General features: G+C 44.3%; 1 protein-coding gene across 3 annotated transcripts in view; it reads right to left on the reverse strand.

Annotated features, from left to right (window-relative positions):
- LOC111145641 (ubiquitin associated protein 2) overlaps positions 1-11583 on the reverse strand; it is a 138802-nt gene extending 127219 nt beyond the window's left edge. For all 3 annotated transcript variants that reach the window (XM_022500691.1, XM_022500693.1, XM_022500690.1), the window contains exon 1: positions 11473-11583. The gene's annotated coding sequence lies outside the window, so the exon portion shown is untranslated. The remainder of the gene's footprint in view (positions 1-11472) is intronic.
- Between the last annotated feature and the right edge of the window lie 3502 nt (positions 11584-15085).

Here is a 15085-nt window from a genome sequence, read left to right on the forward strand (position 1 = left end):
CTTTCTGCCTGCCTCTCTGCCTACTTGTGATCTCTGTCAAATAAATAAAATCTTAAAAAAATAATAATTAATTAATTAAATGATAGGGGCGTCTGGGTGGCTCAGTGGGTTAAAGCTCTGCCTTCCGCTCAGGTCATGATCCCAGGGCCCTAGGATCGAGCCCCACATCAGGCTCTCTGCCCCACAGGGGTCCTGCTTCCCTTCTTCTCTCTCTGCCTGCCTCTCTGCCTACTTGTGATCTGTCAGATGAATAAATAAAATCTTTAAAAATAAATAGATAGATAGATAGATAGATGAATGATAGGGGCACCTGGGCGCCTCAGTCGGTTAAGCGGCTGCCTTCAGCTCGTCATGATCTCAGGGTCCTGCAATCCAGGCCCATGTCAGGCTCCCCGCCCAGCAGAGTCATCTATTCCCTCCTCCTCTGTTCCTCCCCATGCTCATGCACTCTCTCTCAAGTAAAAAAATCTCTCAATAAATAAATAAGTATAATAACAGTTTTTTTCACTAGCTGCTACAACTAAACCACCAATCATGGCCAAACAGAAGATACAATAATACAATAATCAAAATAACAAATTCGGGGCACCTGGGTGGCTCAACGGGTTGGGCCTCTGCCTTCGGCTCGGGTCATGGTCTCTGGGTCCTGGGATCGAGGCCCGCCATCGGGCTGTCTGCTCGGCGGGGAGCCTGCTTCCCCCCCTCTCTCTGCCTGCTTCTCTGCCTACTTGTGATCTCTCTGTCAAGTAAATAAATAAAATCTTAGAAAAAAAAAATTCTAATAAAACTGACCTATGGATACAAAATTCCAGGGTTATTTTTTTTTTCTTTTCTTCTTTAAAGGAGGCTCCACTCCCAGCATGGAGCCCAAGGAGGGGCTTGAACACGCAACGCTGATATCAAGACCTGAGATGAAATCAACAGTGGGACGCTTAACTGACCAAGCCACCCAGATGCCCCTTTTTCTTTAATTTTCAAAGATTTTATTTTTTTTAAAGATTTTATTTAATTTATTTTAGAGCAAGCCTGGGGGCGGGGGGAGGAACAGAGTTGGAAGGAGAGGGAGAGAATCTGGAGCAGACTCCATTCTGAGCACAGAGAGACCCGATACTGGGCTTGATCTCAAGACCCTGAGAACACGATGTGAGCTAAAACCAAGAGTCAGACACTTCACCAACTGCACCACCAAGGTACATCTCAAAATTTTATTTTTAAGTAATCTCTACACCCAGCCTGGGGCTCCAAGTCACAACCCTGAGATGAAGAGTCAAACGCTTCTCTAAGCCAGCAAAGCTTAAAATTCAAAGTGTTTCAACAAAAGAAACAATTATAACTTCAGGAATTTGGCCATTATGGATCCTATAAGAAGACTATAGGAAAAGTAAGGCTCAGTCTCCCACTGCTTCAAGGACGCCTTCCCAAACTCAATTGATATCCAAACTCAATTGATAGTGCTTCCCTCTGTGGCTCCCAAATGGATTCCTATTCCTAAACACCCTACTTGTCTTCCCATTTGAATGTAAGCACTGAGAGAACAGGGACGGTGCTCTATCAGTAGCACGTAACAGTTGCTGCCAAGTAACATTAAAAAGCAGGTGAACACCTGTTTAGGACCAAAAAAAAATTTTTTTTTTAAATTTTATTTTAAGATTTTACTTATTTGTCAGAGGGATGCAGAGAGCACAAGTAGGGGGAGTGGCAGGCAGAGGGAGAGGAAAAAGCAGGCTCCCCCATTGAGCAGGGAGCCTGGTGCGGGCCTCATCCCAGGACCTCGGCTGGGATCGTGACTGAGGTGAAGGCAGACACTTCACCGACTGAGCTATGAAGGTGTCCAAGGAGCACATACCATTAACAACAACAAACTACTTTTCAGGCCTAATCTAAGTTAAGCTATACTCTGAACATTTCACAGAAATAAAATGCCATGAGAATTTACTTTTAAGGTGCCTGGATGGCTCAGTCAGTTAAGCATCTGCCTTTGGCTCAGGTCATGATCCCAGAGTCCTGGGATGAAGTACACATCAGGCTCCCAACTCAGTGGGGAGTCTGCTTCTCCCTCTGCCCCATCCCCTGCTCATGGTCCCTCCCCCTCCTCTCTCCCCTCTTTGCAAAAATTAAACAAAATTTAAAGAAAAAAAAATTTCCTTTCTAAATTTTTTATCTATGTAACAGTTTACCATTATTCCCACATATCAAAAAGACTTTGCATCATTTTTTCAAAACCTGGGGTCTGCATAAGATTAACAAGATACAGGGGCGCCTGGGTGGCTCAGTGGGTTAAGCCTCTGCCTTCGGCTCGGGTCATGATCTCAGGGTCCTGGGATCCAGCCCCGCATCGGGCTCTCTGCTCGGCGGGGAGCCTGCTTCGCGCCCCCCACCTCTGCCTACTTGCGATCTCTCTGTGTCAAATAAATAAAATCTTAAAAAAAAAAAAAAAAAAAGCTAAATGCCAGCAGTAGTTATCTTACTTATCAGATACTCTGACTGGCAATTATGCCTGATAAATGACAAAATAATCACTTAAATGGATTATCATTCAAGATTATTCTTCACTGACAATACATAAATAAGGGAAATCAGAAACTCTGATTGGATACTAACAAGTTACAAAAAGACATTTTGTGAACTGGGAAATCTAAACGTTTGAGTTTTTATCAGGTATTATTGATATAATTCATTATATTTATTCACTTTCCCAGGTAGAATTAGATTATTGTTATTATTTTTTCTTTTTTTTTAAGATTCCATTCAATATTTGACAGAGACCACAAGTAGGCAGAGAGACAAACAGAGAGAGAGGAAGGGAAGCAGGCTCCCAGCTAAGCAGAGAGCCCGATGAAGGCAGAGGCTTTAACCCACTGAGCCACCCAGGCACCCCCTGTTATTATTTTTAAGAGAAGCTTTCTTGTAAAGAGGTACTTCCTAAGGACATATTTAGGCATAAATGTTAAGATGTTTCACTTTACTTTCAAAACATTCAGCCTCAAAAAATAATGTGCAGAGGGGCACCTGGGTGGTTCAGTAGTTAAGCCTCTGCTTTTGGCTCAGGTCATGATCCAAGGATCCTGGAATCGAGCCCCACATCAGGCTCCCTGCTCAGCAGGAAGACTGCTTCTCCCTCTTCCACTCCCCCTGCTTGTGTTCCCACTCTCACCATCTCTCTTACAAATAAATAAAATCTTTAAAAAAAAAAAAAGATAATGTGAATAGTAGAAAGAAAAGTCAATGTAGCAAAATACTAAGTAGAGACTCCAGGTCAAAGGTATACATGTGTTCATAATAGTCTTTCAGCTTTCATAGATTTGAAAAATATTAAAAAGTTGAAGGAAACCAAACAAAAAAAATAATCAGAACTGCAAAAAGAACAGAAAAACAATAAACACAAGGCAAGCGAAGACTCTGATGCCAAAAAATATATACAAAATATCTGAAATTATAATCAACAATGAGAGTCTTCATGCTCCAGTTAAAAGAGAATTTGGCAGGAGATATCAGCAAAACAAAATCCGGCTGTGTGGTGTTCATAAAAGGTTTATCTAAAATATCCCATTAGAATTGCCAAAAACAGGGGCGCCTGGGTGGCTCAGTGGGTTAAGCCGCTGCCTTCGGCTCGGGTCATGATCTCAGGATCCTGGGATCGAGTCCCACATCGGGCTCTCTGCTCAGCAGGGAACCTGCTTCCCTCTCTCTCTCTCTCTCTGCCTACCTCTCTGTCTACTTGTGATCTCTCTCGGTCAAATAAATAAATAAATAAATCTTTAAAAAAAAAAAAAAAGAATTGCCAAAAACATTTAAAAATTAAAGCAATACCCAATTTAGATAAGGACTTGGAACTCCTTATCAACTCACTCTTCAGAAATAAGTACTAATGTCTAAGGTATTCATTGTATGCATGAATTAAACTTCTTCCCTAGGCTTCTAGAATGAGATCAATTATGTACACCCTGAAGAGAACTGAAAAAATCATCAATTTTCTGTGTTCTGTAGTTAAGATGAAGACCCTGTACAACACAGCTTGGGATTACCTAATAAAGTTATATATGCTACAAACACAACCCAAAAGCTCCAGTCCCAGTTACACAGTCTCAAGAAATCAGTTTGTTTTGGGGGGAGGGTGAGGTTGTACAAATGTTCACAAAGAGACAAGTAAAAATTTCTAATCACAAGAAACTGGAAATGACACAAACATCAATCACAACAGAGTAAGATGTAACATATCCTTACAATGGAGTACCACACTACTCAAAATGACTGACAGAATCAACATGAATGAATCTAAAACATTTAAGAGTCAAAGAAGTATAAAAAAAACTTCCATTTAAAACAAGATTGAGGGGGGCCTGGCTGACTCAGCTGGTAGAACATGGGGCTCTTGATCTCAGGGTTTGAGTTTGAACCCCACATTGTGAGCAGTTTACTTTGAATGAATAATTCAAGACTGAAAATGGCAATATTAAACTATGTATTATTTATGGAATAAAAATTCTAAAAAATGGGGGCACCTGGGTGGCTCAGTGGGTTAAAGCACCTGTGCTCAGCTCAGGTCATGATCGCAAGATCCTGGGATGGAGCCCCAAATCGGTCTCTCTGCTCGGTGGGGAGCCTGCTTCACCATCTCTCTCTGCCTGCTTCTCTGCCTACTTGTGATCTGTCAAATAAATAAAATCTTAAAAAAAAAAAAAAATCTAAAAAATGTTTAAAAAAAAGATATATAGGGGCACCTGGGTGGCTCAGTGGGTTAAGCCTCTGCCTTCAGCTCAGGTCATGATCCCAGGATCCTGGGATCGAAACCCTTCTCAGACTCCCTGCTCTGCGGGGAGCCTGCTTCTCCCTCTCCCACTCCCCCTGCTTGGGTTCCCTCTCTCGCTGTCTCTGTCAAATAAATAAATAAAATCTTTAAAAAAAAAAAAAAAAGATTTTCCTTGAAAGAGACAGAGCACAAGCAGGGAGAACAAAAGGTAGGGAGAAGAAGAACCAGCCTCCCCCCTGAGCAGGGAGCCCCATGCGGAGCTGGATCCCAGGACCCTAGGATCTGAGCTGAAAGCAGGCGCCAAACCAACTGAGCCACCCAGGTGTTCCCCCCACCAGTAATAATACTCTACTTCTTGGCTAGTCATTTTATTCTTGTTTTTGAAAACTCTACATGTGTTTTTATTCCCCATAGAACTTTTTTGGTACGTATTCTCTATTTCTCAATAAAAATCATTAAGTATAAAAGTATTATTCCTTTTTTTTTTTTTAAATATACACTTTACATAAAGAAAAAAACGGATTTCTGGGGTGCTTGGTGGCATCTCAACTCTTTGTTTCAGCTAGGGTCATGTCTCAAGGTCATGAGATGGAGCGCAGTCGGACTCTGTGGCGCGCACTTGGGATTCTCTCTTCCACCCCCTACCCCTCCCCTCCCTCATTCACATTCTCTCTCTCTAAAACAAACAAATCTTTAAAAAAAGAAAGAAAGAAAGGGTTTCAGGGGCGCCTGGGTGGCTCAGTTAGTTAGCTGTCTGCCTTTGGCTCAGGTTGTGATCTCACAGTCCTGGGATCAAGCCCACATTGGGCTCCCTGCTAAGCGGGGTGTCTGTTTCTTCCTCTCCCTCCCCCCTGCTCCTGCTCTCTCCCTCTCAGATTAGTAAAATCTTTTAAAAAATTAAAAATTAAAAAAGAATTTCTACTAAAATGTTAAACCACGATTAAGTCATTTTTATCTTTTGATTTTCTCAGATTTTCTAAAATGTATTTTCTTAGGTAAAATAGTACCAGACAGCCTGACCCTAAAAACTTCCATAAAATGGAAATTTCAAAAGAGGAGGAACAAACTGATTTGGTCTAAAAACAATGTAATGGAATGCCTGTCAATCAATCCTAAAGCCAGTGGTTTTTTTTTTTCCCCTACACCCTATTTAAGCTAAACCTGTATTTTTTTTTTTAAGCCCACTTATTCTCTTGCTTAATGATTTGAAAATACCAAACACTCTTAGCAAATTAAAGATCGCACCCTTCAAAGAGCACATGTTCCAGCTAGGTAGACACACAACACAGACAGCACTATGCACCTTGCCCAAGCCCATGAAAAGAGGTTGCAAAGATATTTTAGGTTTTCATCTGCTTGCCTGGCAGCAGCATGTTACGTGGCAAGTACTGTCAGAAGGTCCTCAGTTGAGACTGAGTGTTGAGAGTTTTTTTGGTATGGGGATGAAAGGGCAGAAGGAAGCAGAAAAATAAAATGGAGAGAAAATAACGGGAAGAGAAATAAAAATTTTAAAAAGGGAGGGAGCGTGTGGAGAGAAAGAAGACAGAGAGGGAGAAAAACACCATTAACAAGAAGCAATTCTGAGCTCCTAAGAGTTCTCACACATATAATATCTAGGAGTGACCTGATAAGATTGAGATTATATGTAAAAAATTCTGAGTAATGTTCTTAGTATTACTGGACTGTGGACACACCATGTAACTTTATTCTTTTTAAAGATTTATTTATTTGAGGGGCGCCTGGTGGCTCAGTGGGTTAAGCCCCTGCCTTCAGCGCAGGTCATGATCTCAGGGTCCTGGGATCGAGTCCGGCATCAGGTTCCCTGCTCAGCGGGGAGCCTGCTTGCCCCCCTCTCTCCGCCTGCCTCTCTGCCTACTTGTGATCTCTGTCAAATAAATAAATAAAATTAAAAAAAAAAAAAAAAAAAGATTTACTTGAGAAAGAGAGATAGGGAGAGAAAAAGAGTGCACACATGTGCTGTGCAAGCAGTGGGGGGCAGGGAAGGAGGGCAAATGGAGAATATCTTCAAGCAGACTCCCCACTGAGCATAGAGCTAGAAACAGGATCTCCATCCCTGGCCTCATGAGAACACAACCTGAGCCAAAACCAAGAGTTGGATGCTCAACAGACTGAGCCACCCAGGTGACCCCATACAGTATAACTTGAAAGTTCCTATGTGACATCTTAGTTAAAAACAGATTAATAATAACAACTGTTAATAGTAAGAAACAAGGCTGCAGCAACAGTAACTTGGAACTAAATCCAAATGAAAGTCTCTCCTCTATAAATCTGAAAATCTTCTCATAAAATTTTGTTTTAGACCCATTCAAATACACGTTCTATTGCTTTCAGAGTTCCAAATGAAGAAAAGCCACACATTCCTAACAACTTTTCTAAGAACTCTACATAGTCTTAAATGAAACATCTACTCCTTTAAGCCCCATTTCATAAATTCCAAATAGATACTAAGTTCCAATTCAACTGATTTTATCACCCAGTATGAAAGTGAGTTATCCAGGGGCACCTGGGTGGTTCAGTCGTTAAGCGCCTGCCTTCAGCTCAGGTCATGATCCCAGGGTCCTGGGATGGAGTCCTCCATTGGGCTCCCTTGGGGAGGGGGAGTGTTGCTTCTCCCTCTCCCACTCCCCTTGCTCGCGTTCCCTCTCTTGCTGTCTCTGTCAAATAAATAAATCTTAAAAAAAAAAAAAAAAAGAAAGAAAGGAAATGAGTTATCCGAAAATTAAAACTCACTCTAGCATACATGCCATGTCAGCAACAAATTCACAAACCTGGTCTTCAAAAAATCCATGTCAAAAAAATGTTTACCTCAAATAAATTACCTCCCCCCCCCACATTTTTTATTTTTGGGATGCCTGGATGGCTAGGTCAGTTAAGCATCTGCCTTTGGCTCAGGTATGATCCCAGGGTTGAGATCAAACCCCACAACAGGCTCTGTGCTCAGCATGAAGTCAGCTTGAGATTCTCTCCACCCCTGTCCCTGCCCTCACTCACACCCTCTCTCTCTAAATATTAAAAAAAAAATTTTTTTTAAGTTTTTTTTTTTTTAAAGATTTTTATTTATTTGACAGAGAGAGATCACAAGTAGGCAGAGAGGCAGGCAGAGAGAGAGGAAGGGAAGCAGGCTCCCTGCTGAACAGAGAGCCCGACCCGGGGCTCGATCCCAGGACCCCGGGATCACGACCCAAGCCAAAGGCAGAGGCCCAACCCACTGAGCCACCCAGGCGCCCCTAAAGTTTTATTTTTTTAAATTAAAAACAACAGCAGCAACAACACCACCCAAAGCTGATTAATTTCATTCTTGGGCTTAAAAAAAAAGGGGGGGGGATTCCATTCCTAAATATTTGAGTTGTGCCAAAATTATTTCAGAACTAACCCCAGGCTTACGTGGTGATATTCCCTCTAAGTCTTCTCTTTGCCTTCCTTCATATCTTCACTCTCCTATGGGTTGGGGAGCAGGGAGGGAGGTAACACCTATCAGTGATCCACCACCTTACCAGTCAACACAACCAGTGCCATACACGCCACACTCCATTTACTCGAATTAACGAAGAGCCAACTAATGATCTCACAAGATTAATAAAAAAAGTAAGATGTAAGAAAGAGCAACTTTACGATCTGTGAATTCATGTAGACTCCTTTTGAGCAGGCATTCCTCAAACCTCTTCAACAGGCTTACACCAAAACCAAAAAAAGTAGAGCACCTGGGTGGCTCAGTTGGTTAAGCGACTGCCTTCAGCTCAGGTCATAATCCCGGAATCCCGGGATCAGGATCGAGTCCCACAGCGGGCTCCAGTCCCACAGCGGGCTCCCAGCTCCACAGGGAGTCTGCTTCTCCCTCTGACCCTCCCTCTCATGCTCTCTCTCACTCAAATAAATAAAATCTTTAAGAGAAAAAAAAAGGTGTCTTATAACAACAACACATCTTAAGTCACCATTTTTAAAAAGGATTCGGGGTGCCTAGGTGGCTCAGTGGATTAAAGCCTTTGGCTCGGGTCATGATCCCAGCGTCCTGGGATTGAGCACCCGCATCCGGTTCTCTCCTCAGCGGGGAGCCTGCTTCCTCCCTCTCTGCCTGCTTCTCTGCCTACCTGTAATCTCTGTCAAATAAATAAATAAAATCTTTAAAAAAAATAAAAATAAATTAAAAATTTAAAAAAGGATTCAGGGGGCGCCTGGGTGGCTCAGTGGGTTAAGCCGCTGCCTTCGGCTCAGGTCATGATCTCAGGGTCCTGGGATCGAGTCCCACGTCGGGCTCTCTGCTCAGCAGGGAGCCTGCTTCCCTTCCTCTCTCTCTGCCTGCCTCTCTGCCTACTTGTGATCTCTCTCTGTCAAATAAATAAATAAAATCTTTAAAAAAATAAAATAAAAAAAAATAAAAAAGGATTCAGTACTTGAGGCACCTGGATGGCTCAGCGGATTAAGCATACAACTCTTCATTTCAGCTCAGGTCATGATCTCAGGGTTGTGGGATCAAACCGTGGGTGGGGATCCACACTCAGCAGCAGTCTTCTAGTTCCTCTCCTCCTGCTCCTCCCTCCCATCTCATCCCCCCTCCTCCACTTGCACACAGTCAAGCTCTAGAAATACATAAAATCCTTACAAAAATAAAATAAAAAGGACTGGGGAATCAATACTTCAAGACTTAACACTTCCAAAGTGAAGGCTTCACTTCATAACAGTTTAAAACTTCAACACTGGTTTATACTTTCTACATGTAGTGTACTGTTAAAGTAGTAGAGATAGCAACCAGTTCCTTCCCATGAAAACACAAGGGCCTACTGAAATTAACCATTCTTCTTCTTGTTCTACCATTTCTCCCTAAACAATAAAAGTCACTCAGGCTAATACCAAGAGACACTGCTGGTGAGCACTGCACAGGCTGCCATCAGTTACCAGGAAAGGAAAACGAGGTGTTATTGTTGTTCTAGCCTTGTTCTAAAGGCAGCTCCATGTGACTGCTGCTGGTACAGCCCACATTTAAAGAGAGAGGCTAGAGGAAACCAGAACAGCAGGAAACAGACAGGAGAGGCAATTATCACAACCCTTTCCCATGGCCTCATTTCCATGCCACCATTTCCAGCTGTATTTCATACACACACACACACACAAAAAACCTCCCTTCTCTGAATTGTTTCATTTCTGAGGGTCAGAAGCAACACGGAAGCAAATGGGAAATCAGAGCTGTGGAAAACTAGCAAGACAGAGATGGGGGAAATCTCATCACCCATGTGAACCAGCCTTAACAAGGAAAAATCACATGGAACATACTGGAGATAAGTAGAAGAGCAATGTGGGAGACTAATCAGTTCTGCCTATAGTGTTCACAGAAATATAAGGATGACAGACCCAGCCAAGGGGCCCTGCAAGTACATAAGAGATACTGGTGGACTATAAAACTCTATGGTCTCCAGAGAGTGGAATTTATTCCCTTTCCCGAAACAGTTAAGTACCATGCCAATCTAGGCACCCAATGCCGAGGATACAGGAGAACTTAGGTATTAGGTCCATCTTCCCTCCACCTGTATTAGACAAAATGACACTAAAAATTAGGACGTACAGTGCATGACAAAAAGTGAGGAATACACTACTGACATAACTCTTGGTTTAAAAAGTATACCATAAACGTTAATTAATAATTAATTAAAAGTATACCATAACTGAAGAGAAAATATAAAAGGCCTGGGTTCACCCAAAAAGTTAATTATATGCCCTCTGAATAAAAGATGGTTGGATACCTTAAAAAGACCATCGAAAGCTCTCAACTGTTAGTGTACAAAAGGGCTGAAGATAATAAGCCTAAATACTAACAGATCATATACCTCGGATATAAGCAGAAACCAATATCCAACAGAGGTGGTGGTGAAGCTACAAGATTATGTCAAACAGGAGGGATCAACTCCTAGAGAGCAAGGATAGGAGACCAGAGTGGCAGCACTTAAGAAGCCCTGGCAAAAAAATAAGACTGAAAACCGAAGGGAAGAGGTGGAAAAGCCAAGTGGGAAAGTGATCCACAGGCAAAGGAAACGGAAACGTAATTTACTAAAGAGAGAATAACGCAGAACTTTGGTTTACAGGGTGCTCTCAAAACTACATTAGAAAACTATAATAAAACCAGACTAGAGGGACCGGGACTGAAGAGAAAAACTAAGTCCCCAAGAGTCTTAACACCAAAACCTCCCAGAATGAAAAGGAGTAGAATCTAACTATTCCTCCGGGTAAACCGAGTAAAGCTACAGTGCGCAGAAGTTGGGCTCTAGGACGCCCAGTCCCAAGATTAGCGACAGGCGTGAAAACCTAAAGGTGGTCAGGATGGGAAACATCAGAGCGGCGCGGGTGCTCCAGCCGAGAGGCAGGCAGGGACAGAGGTGGGAGAGAAAACCACACCCTCTAGGGCAGAAACCCGAAGGGGGGGGGGGGGGGAAGGCGCCCCCTGGGGTTGGGTGGGGCCAGGCCGACTACGACTGGGGTAAGCAGGAAGAAGCACAGGACTGCCCGCACAGAGAGGAAGGAAGGCGCCCGGGCCTGGGCATACTGGGGACGCGTGAAGCTGGAGAGGGACGCTTGGCCCGGTCTTCAGGAGTGGGCGCTGGGGCAGTATGAAGAGGGTTCGAGGAAAGAAGAGCTGAACCCAGGACTAGAAAACGCACGCTGCCACACTTAGGGCTCATGGAACAGGAAAGGAGAGAGAGGGTGCCAATTACCGCTGCTGTTCTCGCTGGATTCGGGACCAGCCGCCTCCGCCGCCGCCGCTCGTTACCTGCCAATGTGCCTCTTACAAAGCGGCGGCGGCGGCAGAGGCGCCCTGGTTCGTCACGTGACCTCTGCGTCACGCGCGAAGGAGGAGCCACCACGCGACGCTCGTTCCCGGCCCATCAGTCCGCTCACAGAGCACGTCGCTTCCTCCAGCCTCCCCCATGCCATCTAGAGAGGCCAACAACGCCGAGGTGCGGTTAGGCACCGGGAAGGAGCAAATAAGGGAGATCTCATAAAATTTCTCGTACTCAGAGTTGTCAAGAGGCTAGTACATACCGCATCCAGAATGCCCACAACTGCAGCTTGTCGCGCTGTGATGACCTCACAAGGCACCACGAGTCGCTCCCCTGCGGCCGCCTTCCTCTCATCACGTGATGTGGCCCAACCATTCAAAACAGGCCTAGCTCCCCAACCCTTGAGCGGGGGGAGGGAGGAATACTATCGCCAATGTGCTGCACAGCGAAAGTACCTACCACCGCAGCCTTTCCCTCGCGGGTTCATAGACCTTGCATTTATGACTTAGTGCCGAGGCAAAGCCGTGAGGGAAAACGGACAGTACTGACTTCTGAGACTAATACCAGTGGACGCTGCTTGCCGGGCAATGAACGCGATTCCCGCTGGGAGATGTAGTCCGGGCGGGGGATGGGGTTCCGCTACTAGGTTCCCGGTCTCGCGCTCCGATCCGCCCTCTGGGCGGGAAAACGCCAACGGCTAGCCCAGGTGCAGCATCGTGGAGCAGGCTTCAATAGAAACTTACCCAGGGCAGATGGGCCTCGGGGCTTCTGTCTTATTAAATGTGGGCCTTGGATTTTTTTTACCAAGTCTCTTATGCGTAAATTGATAAACATTTATTGATTGTTTACTGCATGTCAATACAACAATTTCTTTTAAAGATTTTATTTATTGGGGCGTCTGGGTGGCTCAGTGGGTTGACCCTCTGCCTTCGGCTCGGGTCGTGATCTCAGGGTTCTGGGATCGAGCCCCGCATGGGGCCCTCTGCTCAGCGGGGAGCCTGCTTCCCCCCCTCTCTCTCTCTGCCTGCCTCTCTGCCTACTTGTGATATCTCTCTCTCTCTCTCTCTCTCTCTGTCAAATAAATAAATAAAATTTTTTAAAAAAAGATTTTATTTATTGGGGCGCCTGGGTGGCTCAGTGGGTTAAAGCCTCTGCCTTCGGCTCAGGTCATGAGGCAGGCTCTCTCTCTGCCTGCCTGCCTACTTGTGATCTCTGTCTGTCAAATAAATAAATAAAATCTTTTTTTTTTTAATTTTTAAAGATTTTATTTATTTGACAGAGACCACAAGTAGGCAGAGAGGGAGGCAGAGAGAGAGGGGGAAGCAGGCTTCCCAAGGAGCAGAGAGCCCCATGCGGGGCTCGATCGCAGGACCCTGGGATCATGACCCGAGCCGAAGGCAGAGGCTTTTTTTTTTTTTTTTTTATAAAGATTTTATTTATTTATGTGATAGAGATCACAAGTAGGCAGAGAGGCAGGCAGAGAGAGAGAGGAGGAAGCAGGCTCCCCGCTGAGCAGAGAGCCTGACGCGGGGCTTGACCCCAGGACCCTGGGATCACTACCCGAGCAGAAGGCAGAGGCTTTAACCCACGGAGCCACCCAGGCGCCCCCGAAGGCAGAGGCTTTAACCCACTGAGCCACTCAGGCGCCACTCAATACAACAACTTTTACTAAATCTTATAATAAACCCTTTGAGGCAGGGATTGCTCCCTGTAAAGAAAGGCTTAGGGGGCACCTGGCTGACTCAGTCGTTAGGGTCTTTATGTTGGGGTTGTGAATTCGTGTTCCACCTTGAGTGCAGAAATTACTTAAAAAATAAAATCTTAAAAAATAAAAAGGTTGAGAAGTTGAGTTGTTTCTAGCTGAAGATAACCAAACCAGATTTTGTATCTCCAAACAATAATCCTCCTCTCAGAAAGATCTTTTTTAACTCCAGGTATTAAGCATAATTGAAGAGATAATGCTTTATACTTGTGGCATAGTATTTTGGAGTTTTGTGTGTTTTTTTTAAGATTTTATTTATTTATTAGACCATGAGCGAGAGCAGGAGCAGGGTGAGAGGCCAGAGGGAGCGGGAGCAGCTGACTTCGCGCTGAACCGAGAGCCTAGTGTGGGGCTCCATCCCAGGACCGTGAAATCATGATCTGAGAGAAGGCGGACGCTTAACAGACTGAGCCACATAGGCGCCCCAGTATTTTGGAGTTTAAAGTATTTCCCCGTTTACTGACCTAGTTAATTCTCAAAGGCAGTATCTCGAGCTGGTTAGGTACACGGACTTTGGCCTTACCTCCATTTGAGCTTCTTTCCTTTGCAATAACACCACTTCACCAGGTAGTGAAAATTAAATGAGATCATGCAGGGGCACCTGGGTGGCTCAGCTGTTTAACTATCGGCCTTTGGCTCAGGTCATCATTCCAGGGGCTGGGATCAAGCCCCGCATTGAACTCCCTGTTCAGCAGGGAACCTGCTTCTCCATCTCTCTCTACCTGCCGCTCCACCTGCTGGTGCTCTCTCAAATAAATAAACGAAATATTTAAAACAAATAAATAAATGAGCTCATGTAAAGTACCTGTTTGGCACATAGTTAAACCCTCAATAAACAGTAGTAATTACTTTCACACCTGGTATGTGCCCTTCGGGCACAGCAGATAAGAAACAAAGGTTGGGTGGGGGTGGGGGGAGCCTGGGTAGTTTGGTGGGTTAAGCGTCTGCCTTTGGCTCAGTTCTTGATCTCAGAGACCTGGGATGGAGCCCTGCGTGGGCTGGGGGAGGGGGGTGGTCCCTGCTCAGCGGGGAGTCTGCCTCTGCTCAGCGGGGAGTCTGCCCCTGCTCAGCGGGGAGTCTGCTTCTCCCTCTCAATCTCTGTGTTCTCTCTCTCTCTCTCTCTCTCGCTCGCTCTTAAATAAATAAATACTTTAAAAAAATTTAAAAGGTGGCTATGGTGAGTGCTGTGATATGTTAAAATTTTTTTTTTTTAAAGTAAGGTGGGAAGGGAATTAGCATACACTGATCTTTATGCAGGACACTATGCTAATTACCAACTAACACCTAGTTACTAATAGACTGTTGTAGGTTAAATTACTTGATTAATAACAATTGAAACCTTAACAGTCCTGCTCAGTTCAAGGGAAGCCTTTGTTATACATCTGAATTGATCAAAGAATGCTCAGGCCGAAACAAAAATTATCACGACCATTCATGGGTAGATGTATCTTATCTCTCCCTTTTGACAGTGAGCTGGAATTGCGCAGGGTCAGTTCAGTCTTCCTCCTCTTTGTATTCCTGCTTTATAGAACTGTGTGGGAGAGTCAAAGATAAAACCACCCTTGAGACGCAGAGGCTTTAAGGGAAAGAGTACAAGAAAACAATTCTGAAAACAAAAGTTTTAACAGGAGCTATCTCTGTAGAGTGGGAAGGAGGGTTTGTGGTCGAGGGTGCTAGTAAAAAGGGACTAATCTAATCTATAACATTTTAATTTTTGCATAAAGAAGTACTGGTTTTTTTAATTAAAGATAATAAAAGAGAGACAAAAAAAAGAGAGAGAGAGAG

Source organism: Enhydra lutris, unplaced genomic scaffold (assembly GCF_002288905.1).
Source record: "Enhydra lutris kenyoni isolate GAN:26980312 unplaced genomic scaffold, ASM228890v2 scaffoldscaffold13, whole genome shotgun sequence".
Lineage (NCBI taxonomy): Eukaryota > Metazoa > Chordata > Mammalia > Carnivora > Mustelidae > Enhydra > Enhydra lutris.